The sequence below is a fragment of the Sciurus vulgaris genome (assembly GCF_902686455.1).
Source record: "Sciurus vulgaris genome assembly, chromosome: 13".
NCBI lineage: Eukaryota > Metazoa > Chordata > Mammalia > Rodentia > Sciuridae > Sciurus > Sciurus vulgaris.
Genome location: NC_136474.1, coordinates 23,184,785 through 23,203,541, shown reverse-complemented (window position 1 = coordinate 23,203,541; position 18,757 = coordinate 23,184,785).

Here is an 18,757-nt window from a genome sequence, read left to right as displayed (position 1 = left end):
CATAATGTTCTGTATCTCAGTGGTGTCTGTTGTGATATTTCCTTTTGCATCATGTACTTTAGTAATTTGAGTCCTCTCTCTCTCCTTCTCTGTGTTACTGTGGCTAAGGGTTTGTCTATTTTGTTTATAATCTCAAGGAACCAACTTTTTGTTTTGTCAGTTTTTTGAATAGTTTCTTTTGTTTCAATTTCCTTGATTTCCCCTCTGATTTTAATTATTTCCTGTTTTCTACTACTTTTGCTGTTATTTTCTTCTTCTTTTTCTACGGCTTTGAGCTGTAATGTTAGGTCATTTAGTTGTTGACTTTTCATTCTTTTCTGGAATGCGTTCCATGCAATGAATTTTCCTCTTTGTGCTGCTTTCATACTGTCCCAGAGATTTTGATATGTTGTATCATCGTTCACATTTACCTCTAAGAAATTTTATTCTCCTCCCTGATGTTTTTTGTTATCCATGTTTCATTCAATAGCATATTATTTAGTCTCCAATTGTTGGAGAAATTTCCCTTTTTTATTTTGTCATTGATTTCTACTCTCAGTCCATTATGATGTGATAGAACACAAGGCAGTATCTCTATTTTTTTTTGCATTTCCTAAGGGCTGCTTTGTGGCAGAATACATGTTCTCTTTTTGAGAAGGTTCCACTTGCTGCTGAGAAGAAATTGTATCCGCTTGTTGATGGATGGAATATTCTATATATGTCTATTACGTCTAGGTTATTGATTGTGTTATTGAGTTCTATGGTTTCATTCATTGGATTTGTTTGGAAGATCTATCTAGTGTTGACAGCAGTGTGTTAAATTCTCCAAGAATTATTGTGTTGTGGTCGATGTGATTCTTGATATTGAGAAGGATTTGTTTGATGTACAGGGATGCACCATTGTTTGGGGCATAAATATTTACTATCATTATGTCTTCCTGATTTATGGTTCCCTTAAGCAGTATGAAATGTCCTTCTTTATCCCTTCTGACTAACTTTGGCTTGAAGTCCACTTTATCTGATATAAGGATGGAAACCCCTGCTTTTTCACTGAGTCCATGTGCATGGTAGGTTTTTTCCCATCCTTTCACCTTTAGTCTGTGGATGTCTTTTTCTATGAGCTGAGTCTCTTGCGGGTAGCATATTGTTGGGTCTTTCTTTTTAATCCATTCTGCCAGTCTGTGTCTTTTGATTGATGAGTTTAGGCCATTAACATTCAGGTTTATTATTGAGAAATGATTTGTACTCCCAGTCATTTGGCTTATTTTTGATTTTTAAGTTGGCTTGGTTTCTCCTTTGAGTGGTTTTTCTCTAAGGTAGTTCCACCCTTTGCTGACCTCCATTGTTGTTTTTCATTTCCTCCTTATGGAATATTTTGTTGAGAACATTCTGTAGTGCAGGCTTTCTATTTGTAAATTCTTTTAACTTTTGTTTATCATGGAAGGATTTTTATTTCATCTTCAAATCTGTAGTTTAGTTTTGCTGGGTATAGGATTCTTGGTTGGCAACCATGTTCTTTCAGAGCTTGAAATATGTTGGTCCAGGCCCTTCTAGCTTTTTGAGTCTGGGTTGAGAAGTCGGCTGCTATCCGTATTGGTCTCCCCCTATATGTAATCTGGTGCTTTTCTCTCGCAGCCTTCAAAATCCTATCTTTATTTTGAATGTTAGGCATTTTCATTATAATGTGCCTTGGTGTGGATCTGTTGTGATTCTGTGCATTTGGTGTTCTGTAAGCTCTTGTATCTGATTTTCCATTTCATTCTTCAGGTTTGGGAAATTATCTGATATTATTTCATTGAAATGATTGTTCATTCCTTTGGTTTGTATCTCTTTGCCTTCCTCATTCCCAATAATTCTTAAATTTGGTCTTTTCATGATGTCCCATAGTTCTTGGAGATTCTGTTCATGATTTTTTACCATTTTCTCTGTTTGGGTGACTTTATTTTCAAACTTAAATATTGTCTCCATTGTCTGAGGTTCTGTCTTCCAAGTGGTCTAGTCTTTTCGTGATGCTTTCCATTGAGTTTTTTATTTGGTTTATTGTCTCCTTGTCTCCTTCATTTCAAGTATTCCTGTTTTTTTTTTTTTTTTTTTTTTTGAGAATCTCTATCTCTTTGTTGAAATGATCTTTTGCTTCCTGCAGGTTCTCTTTCAGCTTATTCGTATTATCATTCATTGCCTGCATTTGCTCTCTTATCTCATCATTTGCTTGATGAATCATCTTAATCATGTATAATCTGAAGTCCTTTTTGTACATTTCTTGTAACATACTGTCATTGGATTCTATTAGTATAGAATCTAGATTTGTTTGGATCATTTTCTTCCCTTGTTTTTTCATGTTGTTCATGTATCTTTCCCTCTATGAGTGCAGATCTGGGGTATTGCAGATTTCCACCTATAGGCTTATAGTGGCCCTATAGGTTTCCCAAACCATTTCTTTAAGGGGAGATCAATATTAGCAGTGCCCAAATCAGACATTATGTAATCCTAGACCAAATAGCCCCTATGGGGACAATATCAAAATCATCATAATAAACAAAATGAGTTCAAATATTATCTTCAGTAAACAAACAGGTTTGCATTAAGGTCTGCAGTTTCTAATGGAGGAGAAAGAGGATGCAGAAGGATGTAGAATGTGGCTGTTAATGGGATAAGAGAAGAATATACAGATGTTCTAGAAAATAGCATACAAAAAAGGGTGAAAGAGACTCTGAGGGAACCGGTAAACAATAGGAAAAGAGAGGAAGAAAAGTAAAGAAATAAAAACTTAATTTTTTTTTAAAAGGAGAAAAAAGAAAATCTAATGTATAACAGTGATATACTAATGAAACCTCCAAATGTTCAGTCATCTGATACATGAGAGGTACCTGACAATGAGCTTGAAGCCTCCAGCAGGCATCTCAGGATGTGATTTGCCCCACCCAAAGATCGGTGCTATGGCTTCCAGGATTATTCAAGATGGTCACTCTGGCTTTGAAATGTGTTGGCAAATGGGGAGCTGCAGCTCAGGGGTGGACGTGGTCAGCTGGAGGTCCTGGAGATGGAATGCAGTTGGTCCGGCAGGGATCCTGGAGTTCCGGTGTGATTGGTTGTGGGATCCTGGAGGTCAGGTGTAATCAGTTGGTCTGGGGTCACAGTGATAGGGCGCATTCAGTTGGTCTGGAGGTCCTGGCGGCAGGGAGCACTCAGTCAATGTGAGGGCCCCAGAGGCAGGGAGTGATCGGTCAAGCTGAGGGATCCTGGAGATGGGTCTCAGTCAGTCTGGCCAGGTGTCCTACGGGCCTGGCTGTTGTTTCAAAATGGCAGCAGCCACATGTAATCTAACCTGCAGGTACTGTAACAGTGAACTTCCAGGCAGCAGCAGGCAGCCGGTGCTCCACTGGCAGTTGGCGATCAGTTTGCTGGCTGTTGTCAGATGATCGGGAGGTGAACCTCGAGCATTGGGTGATGGATAGGAGTAAAGCAGGCGATGGACAGGTGAGAGGCAGGCAAATGGTGGATGATAGATGCCTGACAGTGAGCAATCTGCTCTCAAAAAAGGCGTAGATATGCTGGCAGACTGCAGGTCATCACAGCAGACAAATGGGTAAACAACAGGAGATGGATAAGCAGCAAAAACTGCCTTACACAGAAACAGATAACCTCTGCTTGAAACCGGCGTTATGGAGCGACAAGGAACACAGCCTCCTTCTAGTCTGCCATCTTGGATCTCTGATACCTACTTCTTTGCAGCATTGTTAACACAATTAGAAATAATGTCCATCACATACCTAGTAAAATTGCTGGTATGCAGGGAGCTCTCATCAAAATTTCAGACTTTACTAATATTTTCCATGACATGCTACACTGGCATTTTTTTTATCCTGAATCCATATAAAGAGGCCCATAAATGTGTTTCAGAGAAAGAGCAATCCTGATATGTTATCCAAAGCTCCATCTTTACCTCTCATTCAGTGAATGTGTGAGTATGCATTCATTTACCCAGAGAGACTACAACTTTCACCAGAGTCTCAAATATGTCTGTGCCCCCAAACACACAAAACATGATCAACATTGTTGGATAATCTTGAGACAAATCATATACTCTCTGATTCTACTGTTTTATGGGGAAAATTATTTGAGTATTTTCTCCAATCAACATCCTCATCAGAAATATACTGGCTAGATCATCTTATTGTTAACCTTTAAGCATGGATCTATTTTCTTCAAAGGGTTTTATTAGGGTTTCAGAGTTTGGAGACAGGAATGTTCCCTACATCTTTGCCTTCATCAATTCAGCTATTGGAGTTGGAGAAGTATCCGTAGGGGTGAGTGCCAGTGTTTACATGGGCCCTGGGGGTAAGTGATTTCTGGAGGCGGGATAAAAGCCTGTCCTGAATTGGCTGTCCTCCACTTATCAGATAGCAACTTGCATGTTTATCCTGTTCCCTAATTAATCTCATGCTGGCAAACAGCAGACTCCCACAAGCAGCAGGGCTGCCGGACATGTGGTGAGCACATGGGATAATGGTGAATCACTTGGTTTAGTCGCTGCCAGAGCAGTTGCCACCCCATCGTAGCAGGGGCCATGAGGAGACAAGGTTGTCAGGGGGATGTGCTGCCTCACAGTCCAAAAGCATAACAGGGAGGGACAGTGACAAGGAGTCCCAAGCCTCACACCCTCAGAAGACAGCAGAAGCACCTGATGCCAATTTGTGTGAGGTTTACAAAAGTTTGAACCGCCTGATCCTATTTTTAGGGAACAGGTTGGAGGTGTCATTACAAAGGGTCATTGGTAACAGATCACACAGTCCAAGAATTCCAGGTAACACTGATGGGAAAGAGTGTGAAGCTGCAGTTGGTGGCCCCTCCCATTCCACACTTGCCTTCTCACCTCTTCTCATCTTCTATTTCTGCTCATCTGTCACTTCTGCCACTTCCTTCAGCTGGTTCTTGAGAAAAACAGTGGAGTCTAATGCATTCAGTGAGGAGAATGAAATATTCCTGGACAAAATGAAGTCACAACAGCTCCTTGAATAAATGTCCAAAGGTCCTTCAAAGGTTCTAGGGAAGTAGACACTAGCTTCCTTCCAGACTCTTACTCACAGGCACTTCATAGGGGCTCTTCAATGCCACATGCATTTTAATATTAAGTCATGATTATTAAAATTTACATAGTTCTTTTTATGACAGCCTCTGGTATTATTATCACCATCTGTAAGTTTATCAGTGGAGTAAAGAGAGTGATCAATGTATTCTTAAATGGAATAAACCTTCAAAGTTTTCAGACCACCACTGTTACGCTGTCACTATTTTCTTTTTTTTTTTTTCAGTTTGACAAAGACATTTTTTTATTAAATTTTTTTTAATTTTTACAGACTGCATTTTGATTCATTGTGTACAAATGGGGTACAACATTTCATTTCAATTGCTGTAACACGATGTAGATTCACACCATTCATGTAATCATACATGTACATAGGGTAATACTGTTTCATTCCATTATCTTTCTGTCCCCCACTCCCTTCCACCCCATTTTCCTCTACATCATCCAAATTCCTTCATTCTTCTCTCCACCCACTGCCACCCTCCCTCGTTATGTATAGTCATCCACTTATCAGAGATTTCATCTAACTCCAATTAGAATGGCTATTATCAAGAACGCAAGCAATAAGTGTTGGCGTAGATGTAAGGGAAAAGGCCCACTCATGCATTGTTGGTGGATTTGAAAATTGGTGCAACCACTCTGGAAAGCAGCATGGAGATTCCTCAGAAAACTTGGAATGGACCCACCATTTGACCTAGCTATCCCACTCCTTGGTTTATACCCAAAGGACTTAAAATCAGTATACTACAGTGATGCAGTCACATCAATGATCATAGCAGCTCAATTCACAATAGCTAGATTGTGGAACCAACAAGATGCCCTTCAATTGATGAATGGATAAAGAAACTGTGGTATATATACACAATAGAATATTACTCAGCCATAAAGAAGAATAAAATCATGGCATTTGCTGGTAAATGGATGAAGTTGGAAAATATCATGCTAAATGAAATAGGACAAGCCCAAAAAAAAAAACACCAAAGGCTGAACTATTTTGTAATTGATGATATCAGATATCAGGTGTCTTTTTTTTTTTTTTTTTTTGAGACAGGGTCTCACTGAATTGCTTAGCACCTCACTTTTGCTGAGGCTGGTTTTGAACTTACAATCCTCCTGCCTCAGCCTCCCAAACTGCTGAGATTAACAAGCATGTGCCACAATGCTTGGCTTCAGGTGTCTAGTTTTTTTTTCTTTTAATTTGTTCTTTTTAGATATGCATGACAGTACAATGCATTTTTGACATATTAGGCATATATGGAAAGTTATGTCCAATTCAGTCTACTGTCTTTCCTATTTCTTTTTTATGATTTTTATTTGATCCAATTAGTTACACATGACAGTAGAATGCATTTATACATTTTGATAAATCATTCATAGAGTATAATTTCTCATCTTTCTGATTGTATGTGTTGAAAGAAAACATCATTCAGTCATATATATACATGAGGTAATAATATCTGTTTTACTCTACTATCCTTCCTACTCTCAAGCCCCTTACCCTCCCCTCACTCCCCTCTACCTCATATAAAGTAAATCTATTCTTCCCTAGAGCACCCCCAGCTTATTGTGAAAACATTTGGCCTTTGGTTTTCTGGGGTTTGTCTTATTTCACTTAGCATTATATTCTCCAACTCCATCCATTTACTGGCAAATATCATAAAGAAAATGTGATATATATATATATATATATATATATATATATATATAATATTACTCAGGTCTATTTTTAAAAAACATAAAACACCCCATTTTTTTGTCATTTTTGGCACTGGGGTAAAGCACCAGTTGTGCTTTACCACTGCATTATACCTCAGTCCTTTTATTTTTTATTTTGAGATAGGGTCTCAATAAGTTGCTGAGGCTGACCTCAAACTCATGATCCTCCTACCCCATCCTCCAGAGTCACTGGGACCACACGCATGTGCCACCATGCTGAGCAACACCCCTAATTTTTAATAAAAGCATAAAGTGCACTATTCATCAGAGGAGTTAGTTAATGAACAAAGTATGATTTATTCTGAAACTCTTAGAGACTGCCTAGAGGAGGTGTGAATAAAACTTCAAATTTATGGTCTTCCTGTGTTAAAGAAACTCTGTTTGAAGAGTTGGTGTTTCCCACACTAACTACCACGCTGCCTCCTACCTTGGCTTCAAAGACACATTTCTTGTTCTCTTCACGTGTTCCCCAGCCCTTCATAATCTGGGTCTTGCTCTCATCACATATGAAAACTAATTTCTTAAAGGTGACCTAACAACATCTGAACACCACTATCCTTCCAACACCCCTTTCTGCCAGTCCCCTACAAAGCCCAACAGGGTTGACCACTCTCCCATCCTCAACCCCTTCCTACCTCTGGGACCCACCCAATCGGCCATATCTTGCCCCTCCATGTATTTCAACTTTTCTCTCAGCCCATTTTGTTGAAGCTTTTATCTTTGTCTTAATCACACATGCTCATTATGTACAGTTTCATTTCATTCAGCTTATCTAATACCATTACTAAATGTCCACTAATGCCAAGGGTACTTCCAACAATATGACAAACTCATTATCTGAAAACCTTCCATTTGCAACATTCCTGGAAATACTGTATGAATATATAAGAAGTCCTTGAAGTATGGGGGAGTGGAAGCAAGAAATACCAGAGTAGGAGGAAAATCAACATCAGTATGAGGTGTTAAAAATTCCTTAGTCTCTTCTTTAGCAAAATCCAAATCTGTATTTTTGACAAGTTACTGGTTAGCCTCCTCTGACTATGATATAAAACTCAGTATGCTGAGTAAAGAACTATATTACTGTCTTTAAAATGCTCTGGCACATTTATTCTCAGAATAAGCAAATGAAACCACAGAGCTGTTGCCAACACATCCACTTACTAAGTCCATGTAGCTGAGCTTCTATCTTGGTTATCTTGTGCATTCTCCAAATTCTCTACAGAAATCAATTTCCTTCTCTCATAAGCTGGGACACTATGTGGTTCTTCCCAAATTCTCTCTTGGGTTCTTCTGTGCCACAGCAGTATTACCTCAAAAACACTACCATGTCATTTGGGACATCACACTTAATTCTAGAAATCTACAATCACACTTAATCTATAGCAGGTTCAGATTCATAACCCATGACACTTGACCTGGATATTGATACCAGCAAATTTAGCAACTTCAAAGATTATTGCTACACACCCATTGCTCTATCCTGAAAGGGAACACTTTTTAGAGATAGGGACATCTTGAACTGAAACTTCAGTTCTACAAACTACCAGGATTCAGGTATGTCTGGGCATATGAGAGGTATATTAGGACTATGCCTACCCAGTTTATTTGCATGTATATCTGATGAACATCTTGGGAGAAAACACATCCCCAAAGAAAAAAGAGACAGAGAATACTGGTCAAAAAATAAATCCTTGGTAGTTAAAAAGAAGAAACAACTCTGAGTTTAGTGTCATATCATCCTTGATCATTCCTTCAAACTCAACTTCTTGTAGAATTCTGTGTGTGAGCTCCATGGAAACAGTGTGTCAGCTATGGAGCTGGAATGAAGAGTTAAAGGCTATTGATACTGTGATATTTGCCAAAATGAATCCCTGCCTGCCATCTTGAATATTCAACAAATGAAAGGGCAGCTCGGGTTGGCATCAGTGGGAGAAATGACTGGCAAACAATCCAATGCCCCAGAGCCCATGACTCCAAAGTCAGCATTGAACAGGAAAGGAAGGAAATGTCAGGATCACACAAGATGAAAGAAGAACCAAGTAGGTGACAGGCAAAGAAAAATCTCAATACATAAAGTCGGTACAAGACTCTCGGTTTCTAGGAGTTTGCCCCTCCCATTTTACTAAGATTCACCAGCATGACATTCTTATACCCACTACCCCCTGGCAAAGTGGGTGATGAGCAAGATGCTGTAACAAGTGGTCTAGAGTACACAATTGGTATAGGACCTTCTAGCATAGTCCACACATAACACCAAGAAAAACACCTTTCCATGAAGCCTGGTCCAGCATCTTAGAGTTGTTTATTTATTTATTTTAAATTTTTTATTTTTTTGTGTTAACTACTACATACAAATCAAATAGAAAATCATACTAAAATGATTGAATACAACACAAGTAATGAGAATACAAAGTCTGAATTTTATTCTTAGATGTTATTAATCTGATCCTTATTAAAATCAATTTTAATTTAAGCCCCACAATCTTAAAAATTTGGGTTGAAACATTATTTTTTTTTCCTCAGGTACCAGTAAAGGAAACATATTTTGTTTCTAATTTTAATTTCAATGTATGTGAATACAATTGAAGTTTTACATCATTGTGGCTCCTAAGAAATACACCATTCATTATTACCAAACAAATAGAATATAAATGACTCAATATTAGATTCATATGTTTTCTTTTTATTGTAAACAAATGGGATACATGTTGTTTCTCTGTTTGTACATGGCATAAAGGCATACCATTTGTGTAATCATAAATTTACATTGGGTAATGTTGTTTGATTCATTCTGTTCTTGTTTCCCTTCCCCCCAACCCTTCCCCCCTCTTTTCCCACTATACAGTCCTTCCTTCCTCCATTCTTGCCCCCCTCCCTAATCCTAACTCGAACCCTAACACTAACCCCTCCCATTGCCCATTATGTGTCATCATCCACTTATTAGCGATATCATTGGTCCTTTGGTTTTTGAGATTGGCTTATCTCACTTAGCATGATATTCTCCAATTTCATCCATTTGCCTGCAAATGCCATAATTTTATCATTCTTTATGGCTGAGTAATATTCCATTGTGTATATATATACCAAAGTTTCTTTATCCATTCATCAATTGAAGGACATCTAGGTTGGTTCCACAACCTGGCTATTGTGAATTGAATAGCTATGAACACTGATGTGGCTATATCTCTGTAGTATGCTGATTTTAAGTCCTTTGGGTATAGGCCAAGGAGTGGAATAGCTGGGTCAAATGGTGCTTCCATTCCAAGTTTTCTAAGGAATCTCCACACTGCTTTCCAGAGTGGCTGCACTAATTTGCAGCCACACCAGCAATGTATGAGTGAACCTTTCTCCCCACATCCTCGCCAACACATATTGTTGCTTGTATTCTTGATAATTGCCATTCTAATTGAGTGAGATGGAATCTTAGTGTGGTTTGGATTTGCATTTCTCCTATTACTAGAGATGTTGAATATTTTTCCATATGTTTGTTGATTGCTTGTAGATCTTCTTCTGTGAAGTGTCTATTCATTTCCTTAGCCCGTTTATCAATTGGATTATTTGTATTCTTGGTGTAGAGTTTTTAGTTCTTTATAGATTCTGGAAATTGTTGCTCTATCTGAAGTATGATTGGCAAAGATATTCTCCTACTCTGTAGGCTCTCTCTTCGCATTGCTGATAGTTTCCTTTGCTGAGAGAAAGCTTTTTAGTTTGAATCTATCCAAGTTATTGATTCTTGCTTTTATTTCTTGTGCTACGGGAGTCCTGTTGAGGAAGTCTGGTCCCAAGCCGACATGTTGAAGATCTGGACCTACTTTTTCTTCTATAATCTGCAGGGTCTCTGGTCTGATTCTGAGGTCCTTGATCCATTTTGAGTTTAGTTTCATGCATGGTGAGAGATATGGATTTAGTTTCATTCTGTTGCATATGGATTTCCAATTCTCCCAGGACCATTTGTTGAAGAGGCTATCTTTTCTCCATTGCATATTTTTGGAACCTTTGTCTAGTATGAGGAAATTGTATTTATTTGGGTTTGTGTCCATGTCCTCTATTCTGTACCATTGATCTACCTGTCTATTTTGGTACCAATAACATGCCATTTTTGTTACTATTGCTTTGTAGTAGATTTGATGATCTGGTATTGCGATACCCCCTGCTTCACTCTTTCTGCTAAGGATTGCTTTAGCTATTCTGGGTTTCTTAGTCTTCCAGATGAATTTCATAATTGCTTGCTCTATTTCTGTAAGTTCCATCATTAGGATTTTAATTGGAATTGCATCTGTATAGCACTTTAGGTAGTATGGCCATTTTGACAATATTTTGACAATATTATTTCTTCATATCCAAGAATATAGGAGATCTCTCCATCTTCTAAGATTTTTTTTTTTTAATTTCTTTCTCTAGTGTTCTGTAGTTCTCATTGTAGAGGTCTTTCACCTCTTTTGTGAGATTGATTCCCAAATATTTTATTTTTTTCGAGGCTATTGTGAATGGGGTAGTTTTCCTAATTATTCGTTCCAAAGATTCATCACTTATGTATAAAAATGCATTGGATTTATGTGCATTGATCTTATATCCTGCTACTTTACTGAATTCACTTATGAGTTCTATAAGTTTTCTGGTGGAATTTCCCGGTTACTCTAAGTATATAATCATATCATCAGCAAATAGGGATAGTTTGAGTTACTTACCTGGCAGGAGAGATACCATAAGTTGTTTATTTTTATGACCCCCTTCATTGTCTCTGTGTCTTCCTGTTCTTCTTTCCTTTATGTTTATTTTTATACCATAGTCAATTGTGTGTTTGTCCAAGTTTTTCTCTTCCTCCTACCTCAAGAGGTAGGATACAAGGCTTATATCCTGATATCTCCTGGGATGACTTGAAATTCAAATATGATTCTTAGAAAATCAATATGGCAAGCAAACTGTTGTGATGTGCTCCTCTAAATAATGATGGGTAAAATGATTTTTCAAAAGACCAGCAACAAGTTGGAGAGAGAACAGAAATGATTCTAAGTATGTAGTTTATCCCCTTTAGCAAAAGGAAATTGTGTGTTCATTTGAATTATATTTACTTGATACTGACAGAAAAGCTTACAATATATTTAATATAGTAGAAATACCAGATGAATAGCAGATGGAATTGTATTGTGGCTTCTGGTCATAACTCTAGAGAATGAACAGACTCATATGTTTCTAAGCACCTCGGACATTTCCTTTGCTCTCATTGGTTCTACCCCCTGCATTTCCTGATGGGATAAAGGGTCATATTATCAGGTTTTAAAATCACGCATTAAAAAGTGTCCCAGGGGGGTGATCCAAGATGGCGGATTAGAGGGTGACTGCATCTCCTGTCGCTCCAGACCCAGGATTCAAGAAGGGGAGGCATTGAGAGACTCAGACTAAAATAGAGCCACGGGGTTAGTCTCCCCCACCCTGTGAAGCTCGGCCTGGGTAGCAGGGTGGCTTCTCAGAGCAGGGCAGGGCAGCTAGTGTCTTCCCCAGGTAGCCCTACTCCCTCTGGCGGTGAGCTCCTCCCACACGGCCAGCTTCTCGGAGCAGGCCCCCCAGTGAGAGCCTTTCTGCAGAGAACTACCTTGGAATCCTGGAGCCAGCAGCGAGCTCCAGCCCTCAGGCAGCTTCAGGGACCAGGACAGGGCAGCCAGGGACTTCACCAAGAAAGCCTGCTCCCTCCCACAGCAGGCTCTTTCACAGCCAGCTTCTCAGAGCAGACCACCCAGTGAGAGCCTTTACACACAGAGCCAGCTCCAAGCCCTGGAATCAGTAGTGGGCTAGGGGCAGCTTTCTTCGGAAGCACTGCATTATTAAGTTACTCCAAGATTTCAGGCTACTGAAGGCTGGGAGGTGAAACACTGGAAATCTACAGGGACACTATAAGTCAATAGAGGAAATCTGCAATATCTCAGAGTCCCACTGACATCTGACCAATATGAGAAAACAAGGGAAGAAAATGTCCAAAACAAACCTAGATACTATATCAATAAATCCCAATGACAGCACAGCAGAAAAAATGTCAGAAAGGGGGTTCAGAATGTACATAATTAAAACAATCAGGGAAGCAAATGAGGAGATGAAAGAGCAAATGCAGGCCTTGAAGGAGGAGATGAAAGAGCAAATGCAGGCATTAAATGATCACACCAATCAACAGTTAAAAAGAGCAAATATGAGAAGCAAGAGATCATTTCAATAAAGAGTTAGAGATACTGAAAAAAACAAACAAACAGAAATCCTTGAAATGAAGGAAACAATAAACCAAGTTAAAAACTCCATAGAAAGCATAACCAATAGGATAGAACACCTGGAAGACAGAACCTCAGACATTGGTGAAAAATATTCAATCTTGAAAACAAAGTTAACCAGACAGAGAAGATGGTAAGAAATCATGAACAGAATTTACAAGAATTATGGGATATCATGAAAAGTCCACATTTAAGAATTATTGGAATTGAGGAAGGCTTAGAGAAACAAACCAAAGAAATTAACAATCTATTCAATGAAATAATATCAGAAAATTTCCCAAATCTGAAGAATGAAATGGAAAACCAAGAACAAGAGGCTTATAGGACTCCGAATATACAAAATTAGAACAGACCCACACCAAGGCATATTATTATGAAAATACCTAACATACAAAATAAAGACAGAATTTTAAAGGCTGTGAGAGAAAAGAATCAAATTACATTCAGGGGGAAACCAATAAGGATATCAGCAGAGTTTTCAATCCAGACCCTAAACGCTAGAAGGGCCTGGAACAACATTTACCAAGCCCTGAAAGAAAACATATGCCAACCAAGAATCTTATACCCAGCAAAACTTACTTTCAGATTTGACGATGAAATAAGATCCTTCCATGATAATCAAAATCTAAAGGAATTTACAAAAAAAAAAAAAAAAGCTGGCATTACAGAACATTCTCAGCAAAATATTCCATGAGGAAGAGATGAAAAACAACAATGCAAATCAGCAATGGGAGGAACTAGCCTAAAGGAATAGCCAAATAAAGGAGAAACCAAATCATGTCAAAAAACAAAAAATGAGTCAAATGACTGGGAAAACAAATCATATCACAATAATAACCCTGAATGTTAATGGCCTGAACTCATCAATCAAAAGACATAGACTGGCAGATTGGATTAAAAAGAAAAATCCAACAATATGCTGCCTGCAAGAGACTCATCACATAGAAAGAGATACCCATAGACTAAAGGTGAAAGGATGGGAAAAAATATACCAAGCACATGGACACAGCAAAAAAGCTGCAGTATCCATCCTCATTTCAGATAATATGGACTTCAAGCCAAAACTAGTCAGAAGGGATAAAGAAGGACATTACATACTGCTTAAGGGAAGCATGAATCAGCAAGACATACCAATCATAAATATCTATGCCCCGAACATTGGATCATCCATGTACGTCAAACAAATCCTTCCCAATTCCAGATATCAAATAGACCACAGCACAATCCTAGGCAATTTTAACACACCTCTCTCACCACTGGATAGATCCTCCAAACAAAAATTGAATAGAGAAACCATAGATCTCAATAACTCCATCAACAGTTTAGACTTAACGAACATATATAGAATATACCATCCAACAAAGAACGAATACACATTCTTCTCAGCAGCACATGGATCCTTCTCTAAAATAGACCATATTTTATGCCACAAAGCTACTGTTAGCAAATACAAGAAGATAGAAATACTACCTTGTATTATATCAGATGATAATGGACTGAAATTAGAAATAAATGAGAGAATAAAACACAGAAACTTCTACAATACCTGGAGATTGAATAATACACTATTATATGACAAATGGATAACAGAAGACATCAGGAGGACAATAAAAAAAATTCTCAGAAGTGAACGAGAACAAAGACACATCATATCAAAATCTCTGGGACACTATGAAAGCAGTACTTAGAGGAAGATTTATTTCATGCGGTGCATTCAACAAAAGAAGTACAAATCAACAAATAAATGACTTAACACTACAGCTCAAAGCCCTAGAGAATGAAGAGCAGACCAACACCAAAAGTAGTAGAAGACAGGAAATAGTTAAAATCAGAGCCGAAATCAATGAAATTGAAACAAAATAAACAATTGGAAAAATTAACAAAATAAATAATTGGTTCTTTGAAAAAATAAGCAAAATTGATAAATCCTTAGCCATATTAACAAGGAGAAAGAGGGAGAAAACTAAAATTAATAAAATTCAGAAAGAACAAGGAAATATCACAACACACACGAGTGAAATACAAAACATAATTAGAAGCTATTTTGAAAATCTATACTCCAATAAAACAGAAAACCTTGAAGACATCAACAAGTTTCTAGAGACATATGAATTACCTAAACTGAATGAGGAGGACATACACAACTTAAATAAATCAATTTCAAGCAATGAAATAGAAGAGGTCATCAAAAGCCTACCAACAAAGAAAAGTCCGGGACCAGATGGGTTCTCAGCTGAATTCTACAAAACCTTTAAAGAAGAGCTCATTCCAATACTCCTCAAAGTATTCCATGAAATAGAAGAGGAGGGAACCCTCCCAAACTCATTCTATGAAGCCAATATCACCCTGATACCTAAACCAGACAGAGACACATCGAAGAAAGAAAATTTCAGAGCAATATCCTTAATGAACATTGATGCAAAAATTCTCAACAAAATTTTAGCAAATCGCATAAAAAATATATTAAAAAGATAGTGCACCACGATCAAGTGGGTTTTATCCCAGGGATGCAAGGTTGGTTCAACATCCGGAAATCAATAAACATCATTCACCATATCAACAGACTTAAAGTTAAGAATCACATGATTATTTTGATAGATGCAGAAAAAGCATTCAATAAAATACAGCACCCCTTCATGCTCAAAACACTAGAAAAAATTGGGGTAGTGGGAACATTCCTTAACATTGTAAAGGCCATCTACGCTAAGCCCATGGCCAATATCATTCTAAATGGTGAAAAACTGGAACAAGGCAGGGATGTCCTCTTTCACCAATTCTATTCAACATCATCCTTGAAACTCTAGCCAGAGCAATTAGAGAAACCCAAGAAATTAAAGGGATACAAATTGGAAAAGAAGAACTCAAACTATCCCTGTTCACTAATGACATGATTATATATTTAGCGGAACCTGGAAATTCCACCAGAAAACTTTTAGAACTTATAAGTGAATTCAGTAAAGTAGCAGGTTACAAGATCAATGCTCATAAATCCAATGCATTTTTAATACATAAGTGATGAATCTTCAGAAAGAAAAATTAGGAAAACTATCCCATTCACAATAACATCAAAAGAATAAAATAAAATACTTGGGAATCAATCTCACAAAAGAGGTGAAAGACCTCTACAATGAGGACTACAGAACACTAAAGAAAGAAATCAAAGAAAACCAGAAGATGGAAAGATCTCCCATGTTCTTGGATAGGCAGAATTAATATTGTCAAAATGGCCATACTACCAAAAGTGCTATACAGATTCAATGCAATTCCAATTAAAATCCCAATGATGTACCTTACAGAAATAGAGCAAGCAATTATGTAATTCATCTGGAAGAATAAAAAACCCAGAATAGATAAAGCAATCCTCAGTAGAAAGAGCGAAGTAGGGGGTATCACAATACCAGATCTTCAACTCTACTACAAAGCAATAGTAACAAAAACAACATGGTATTGGTACCAAAATAGACAGGTAGATCAATGGTACAGAATAGAGGACATGGACACAAACCCAAATAAATACAATTTTCTCATACTAGACAAAGGGGCCAAAATATGCAATGGAGAAAAGACAGCCTCTTCAACAAATGGTGCTGGGAAAACTGGAAAACCATATGCAACAGAATGAAATTAAACCTCTATCCCTCACCCTGCACAAAACTCAACTCAAAATGGATCAAGGACCTCGGAATCAGACAAGAGACCCTGCATCTATAGAAGAAAAAGTAGGTCCAAATCTTCACCTTGTTGGCTTAGGATCAGACTTCCTTACCAAGACTCCCATAGTTCAAGAAATAAAAGCAAGAATCAACAACTGGGATGATTCAAACTAAAAAGCTTTCTCTCATCAAAGGAAACTATCAGTAATGTGAAGAGAGAGCCTATAGAGTGGGAGAATACCTTTGCCACTCATACTTCAGATACAGCACTAATTTCCAGAATATATAAAGAACTCCGAAAACTCTACACCAAGAATACAAATAACCTGATCAACAAATGGGCTAAGAAAATGAACAGACACTTCACAGAAGAAGATGTACAAGCAATTATCAGATATATGAAAAAATGTTGAACATCTCTAGTAATAAGAGAAATGCAAATCAAAACTACCCTATGATTCCATCTCACCTCAATTAGAATGGTGATTATCAAGAACACAAGCAACAATAGGTGTTGGCAAGGATGTGGGGAAAAAGGTACACTCATACATTGCTGGTGGGGTTGCAAATTAGTGCAGCCACTCTGGAAAGCAGTGTGGAGATTCCTCAGAAATCTTGGAATGGAACCACCATTTGACCCAGCTATCCCACTCCTTGGCCTATACCCAAAGGACTTAAAATAAGCATACTACAGAGATACAGCCACATCAATGTTCATTGCTGCTCAATTCACCATTGTGAGATTGTGGAACCAACCTAGATGTCTGTCAATTGATGAATGGATAAAGAAACTGTGGCATATATATACAATGGAATATTACTCTGCCATAAAGATTGATAAAATTATGGCTTTTGCAGGCAAATGGATGAAATTGGAGAATATCAAGCTAAGTGAGATATGTCAATGTCAAAAAACTAAAGGATGAATGATCTCGCTGATAAGCAGATGAGGACATATAATGGGGGTGGGAGGGTGTAGCGTTAGGGTTAGGTTTAGGATTAGGGTTAAGGAGGGTGGTAAGAATGGAGGAAGGAAGGACTGTATAGAGGGAAAAGAGGGGTGGGGGGTGGGGGGAAAGGAAAAAATAATAACAAAATGAATCAAACAACATTACCCTCTGTAAATTTATGATTACACAAATGGTATGCCTTGACTCCATTTAGAAATAGAGAAACAACATGTATCCTATTTGTTTGCAATAAAAAAATAAAAAATAAAAAAATGGCCCTGGAAAAGAAAGAAAGAAAGAAAAAATAAACAAAGGGAAGATCAGCAGTGGGAGGGGAGCAGAGCAAGGGCAGAGGGTAGGAAAAGTGGATGTACTGTGGATTGAAATGGAACAAATTATCTTCCATGGTTGTATGATTATGTCAAAATAAACCCCACTGTTTATAACTATAATGCACTAATAAAACATTTTTAAAATGAGTGTTAAATTCCAAGAAAAAAAAAAGTGTCCCGGCTGTCCTCTAGCACAAGCCCCATTTCTAAGAGGTGAAACCCAGGGATAAATCACCTTGTCTCAAATCACTATCTATTGCAGGATGAAAACATTCACGTCTCCTAAATTTGATTCTGAATGTCTTCTTTAAAATATATTAAAGTTGGCTAACTTCCTCTCAATAATTATTTTAAAAATAAGAGAATCCTCTAAGAAAGTTGTGAGATTCTGAACATATTTGCTGATTTTCACTTCTCTTTCAGTCACTTCTTAATCTAAATGTATGTTCTGGAAGGTTGTGTGTTGTGTGTCATTCATTCCATGTTCTCCAAGCCCAGATTAGGCTAAAACTAATTCTCTTTATTTTTTTTATATCTTTATTTTATTCTCTCTAGTCTTCTGTAGATGACTGGGATGTGAAGATGTCAGAAAACCAGTGTCTCTTATGAATCTGCTCTATATTCAGGAAATGGGAAATTGGGCTCACTTAAAGACATCTCATGTGTACATAAATGTTCAAATTGCTCTTAACATAAGAATAAATCTAAAAATGATAATTTCCTCTTTATGTCCAGCATAGATTTGTATCAATAACTTCATTTAAAAATCCCCAGGGTCCGTTGT